This window comes from Brachyhypopomus gauderio, unplaced genomic scaffold, assembly GCF_052324685.1.
Source record: "Brachyhypopomus gauderio isolate BG-103 unplaced genomic scaffold, BGAUD_0.2 sc188, whole genome shotgun sequence".
In the NCBI taxonomy this organism is placed as follows: Eukaryota; Metazoa; Chordata; class Actinopteri; order Gymnotiformes; family Hypopomidae; genus Brachyhypopomus; species Brachyhypopomus gauderio.
The window spans coordinates 65,001-70,000 of record NW_027507009.1 but is presented as its reverse complement, the minus strand read 5'-3'; positions in this window follow the sequence as shown (position 1 = coordinate 70,000).

The window sequence follows — 5,000 nt, the reverse complement described above, 5'->3', positions numbered from 1 at the left end:
GTCTGTACTGTGTCTGTCCTGTCTCATACAGAATGGGAGAGATTTGACCGTGAGTGTAAGTGTACGATCTGTTGTTCTCTGTCCTCACCACTCTCACTTTAACAATAAAAGATGTATTTTTGTACCTTTGGAAATGACCCTGTAAGGTCAGAGTGAAATGTGCTTGTGCACTCACATCTGTTAAATTACTTTAATTGGGAAAATAATTGAGAAAATCACTTTCAAGCAACTTACTGGATTTCTATCCTCAAATAGCTGTCTAGACAAAATTAAGTCAGGATTTTAATTAAGGTAATTAATGACATTCATTTAAAGACGTTTGATTAAATACAGGCTTAGTGTTACAGCTACTTGATCTCATGGAGCTTTCGGTACCATAAACTATAACATTCTTATAGGTAGACTAGAGATGTGGGTTGGACACAGACAGTCCTAAAATGGTTCAGTTCATATCAGCAAGGCAATACATACAAAAAGTGGCAGAAAGCAGCGGTGTTCCTCAGGGTCCCGTTCTTGGGCCAGTCTTTTTTTAAAGTGTGTGTGTGTGTGTGTGTGTGTGTGTGTGTGTGTGTGTGTGTGTGTGTGTGTGTGTGTGTGTGTGTGTGTGTGTGCGCGTGCATATGTGTATATGTGTTCATTTGATCCTCTGACCAACAGTGGGAGGACATTCATATTTACTGGTGTTCCTGTTAACATCGTACTTGGCTACATCAGCTATGGCTGCAGGTGTTTTAGTTTACTGTAGGAATAACATTACACTGGGAGCAGGTGAGCGTCATGTAGTGCCCCCTGGGTAATGTAGTTTATGTAGGGTCATGCCATTGGAAAGCTGTTGGAACCCTGTGGGTTACTGATGGCAAGGAGGGGTTAGTGTTAACGTTAGCGTGTGGTTCATAATGCAAATCAATCCTCCTGATCCTCTGCCCTAATAAACAGCACTAACATTTTAAGGGCTTTAAATGTTCTTTTAAATGCCTTATATGTTCTGTCCCTTCAGAGATGTTGTCTTTAAATATGCATCATATGCTGCACCTCTAACCTCCATTCATTCGTCCTTTCTCTCTCTCTCTTTATGTCTGTGTCTTTCTGTCTGACTCATCACGTCTTTCACTGTCTGTCCTTCCTCGTCTGCTACTCTGTCTTCTCTCTTTTGCTCGGTTATCTGTCTCTCCTGCAGTGGGCAACTAAGAACTGTTTTTAGGTGTGTGTGTGTGTGTGTGTGTGTGTGTGTGTGTGTGCAGTCATGTGACTGGGATATGGTCTAGTTTCACTCAATGGCCTAATGGTTAATGTCATTTATCACCACACCGAGCATGAGTTCAGTGCTATTAAAGATCAGCAAGCAAACACAACCTGTGTTTACTACAACAGCGAACACACACACATTCATCATTCTCTGTCACACACGCCAGTGTGTGTAGTTTCAGACTGTGCTGTCTCCCTGCTCTTTATTAGGTGTGGGTAATTTCAGACTGTGCTATCTCCCTGCTCTTTATTAAGTGTGTGTGGTTTCAGACTGTGCTGTCTCTCTGCTCTTTATTAGGTGTGTGTAATTTCAGACTGTGCTATCTCTGCTCTTTATTAAGTGTGTGTAGTTTCAGACTGTGCTATCTCTCTGCTCTTTATTAAGTGTGTGTGGTTTCAGACTGTGCTGTCTCCCTGCTCTTTATTAAGTGTGTGTAATTTCAGACTGTGCTATCTCTCTGATCTTTATTAGGTGTGTGTAATTTCAGACTGTGCTATCTCTCTGCTCTTTATTAAGTGTGTGTAATTTCAGACTGTGCTATCTCTCTGATCTTTATTAGGTGTGTGTAACTTCAGACTGTGCTATCTCTCTGCTCTTTATTAAGTGTGTGTAATTTCAGACTGTGCTATCTCTCTGATCTTTATTAAGTGTGTGTAATTTCAGACTGTGCTATCTCTCTGCTCTTTATTAATTTCAGGGGTGTCTGCTCTTGGTCTGGTGTTGAATTGGTTTGGCAGACATTGACTGATGTTTCTCTTTCATTGCAGCACAATGTGGTCCTGCAGGACACTGAAACCAGCAAACAGGGAAAAGAGAGAGGGGTGAATATGTATGTGAGTGTGTATGTGAGAGTGTGTGTGTGTGTGTGTGTGTGTGTGTGTGTGTGTGTGTGTGTGTGTGTGTGTGTGTGTGTGTGTGTGTTGTACATGTGTGTGTGTGTGTGTGCGTGTGTGTGTGTTAAATGAAGGGTTGCCATTGGACACCGACACTTTTGCAGGGATCCTTATCAGGCTGAGCAGACGAACGCTGTCTTCTGTTTCTCTTAATTTATTTCCTCCAGATGGGGAGATCAAGAGTGGCATTTCCATCAGGAATGTGTGTGTGTGTGTGTGTGTGTGTGTGTGTGTGTGTGTGTGTGTGTGTGTGTGTGTGTGTGTGTGTGTGTGTCTGCATGTGTGTGTATATATTGGGAAGTATACAAGCACAATGTGTGGTGTGTGTGGTGAGAATATTGAGACAGAGAGAGAGAGAGACTGCCTGTGTATATATGCATGCATTTGTCTGCATTTGTGTGTATCTATGATTGTGCAGGCATCAGGTGTGTGTGCATGTGCACATGCATGTATGTGTGTGTGTGTGTGTGTGTGTGTGTGTGTGTGTGTGTGTGTGTGTGTGTGTGTGTGTGTGTGTGTGTGTGTGTGTGTGTGTGTCTCAGAAGAGAGTAGGAGGTAGATGGTTTCACTTGGTGGCCTCTGATAGCTCATTAATGTTAGCACTTAGCCAAGTGCTATTACCTCTCTACTGCTCTTCCACACCACTACTCTAACTACACACCACCAAGTCCCACAGCAGATCCATCCCCCCACCCCATCTCCCTCTTTATCTCTCCCTCTTTCTCTTTCTATCCTCTCTGTCTCTCTGCATTCATCTCTTTCTGTTTCATATGTTCCCATTTTAAGTGAAACTCAGCTTCTCCGAGTCTTGCCCCCCCCTCATCCCCCTCGCCCTCATTTTCTCTCTGTCTCTCTTCCTCTCCCTCATTCTCTCTCTTTCTCTTTACGTGTATCTGTTTTCCACTGAAGAAGACTGGTAGATGAAGCAGTGCTATAACCCCAGTCCCCTAACCCTAACCCCTAACTCAGTACCTAACCCCTAATCCAGTACCTAACCCCCAACCCTAACCCCTAACTCAGTACCTAACCCCTAATCCAGTACCTAACCCCCAACCCTAACCCCTAACTCAGTACCTAACCCCTAATCCAGTACCTAACCCCTAACCCTAACCCCTAACTCAGTACCTAACCCCTAATCCAGTACCTAACCCCTAACCCTAACCCCTAACTCAGTACCTAACCCCTAATCCAGTACCTAACCCCTAACCCTAACCCCCAACTCAGTACCTAACCCCTAACCCTAACCCCTAACTCAGTACCTAACCCCTAATCCAGTACCTAACCCCCAACCCTAACCCCTAACTCAGTACCTAACCCCTAATCCAGTACCTAACCCCTAACCCTAACCCCTAACTCAGTACCTAACCCCTAATCCAGTACCTAACCCCTAACCCTAAAAGCAGCAAGTGAATGGATGTGAAGACTGAACATGCATCTGATCAAGGCCCACATGTGTAAACCACCTCAGGATCAAGGCCCACATGTGTGAACCACCTCAGGATCAAGGCCCACATGTGTAAACCACCTTAAGATCAAGGCCCACATGTGTGAACCACCTCAGGATCAAGGCCCACATGTGTAAACTACCTCAGGATCAAGGCCCACATGTGTAAACCACCTCAGGATCAAGGCCACATGTGTAAACCACCTCAGGATCAAGGCCCACGTGTGTAAACCACCTCACGTTGATTCATGGTATCCCAGTCACTGTAGATTTGGTCTAATATGTGTATAATACTGTTTTATTTGCTGTATAATTTACCATAGATTCACATTTACAGAAACATATATCACACTAACCCTTTTACCATTTATTGCTATGAAAAATGGTCTAAAATATTATGTGTGTTAATTGGCTTTGTAGTTTTGTGAAATATAGTACAGGTCTGAAGTGACCAAACATCTTCCTCACGGGTGTCTCGTACAAACCCATTATGATCTCGTTTTGGTCTAATTTTTGTCTCGTTTTAGTCTCGTATTTGTCTTGTTTTGTACTTGTTTCAGCTTGAGGTTGTGATTCCTTCTCCAAATGTCCCTTCTTGGCCTGTGATCCCTGTAGTGGTGTTACACACACCAGATGGTACAGACACCAGACGTATATACTCCAGACGTACACACACCAGACGGTACACACACCAGACGGTACATACTCCAGACGTACACACACCAGAGGTACACACACCAGAGGTACACACACCAGACATACACACACCACATAAAACACCAGAGGTACACATACAAGAGGTACACACTCCGCGTAAAACAGCGAGTAATACTCACCTCATTAACTCTGCTTCAGGTTGAGCTCCACTGGTTTATGTGTAATTATCTCACCCTCTTCCCGCACTGCCTCTACTCCACCCACTCTTTCTCTCTCTCTCTCCTCCCTCTCCTCTCTCTCCCTTTCTCTCTCTCTCTCCCTCTCTCTCCTTCACCCTCTCTCTTTCCCTCACTCCTGTCTTTCTCTCCCTCTCTCCTTCTCCCTCTCCCTCTCTCTCCTTCTCCCTCTCCCTCTCTCTCTCCTTCACCCTCTCTCTTTCCCTCACTCCTGTCTTTCTCTCCCTCTCTCCTTCTCCCTCTCCCTCTCTCTCCTTCTCCCTCTCCCTCTCTCTCTCCTTCACCCTCTCTCTTTCCCTCACTCCTGTCTTTCTCTCCCTCTCTCCTTCTCCCTCTCCCTCTCTCTCCTTCTCCCTCTCCCTCTCTCTCCTTCTCCCTCTCCCTCTCTCTCTCCTTCACCCTCTCTCTTTCCCTCATTCCTGTCTATTATCTCCCTCTCTCTACCATCCACTCTCTTTTTCTCTCACTCTCCCTCACTACTCTCTCTGTTCCTATAATAATGAACCTTGGCACCCTAAGTCAGA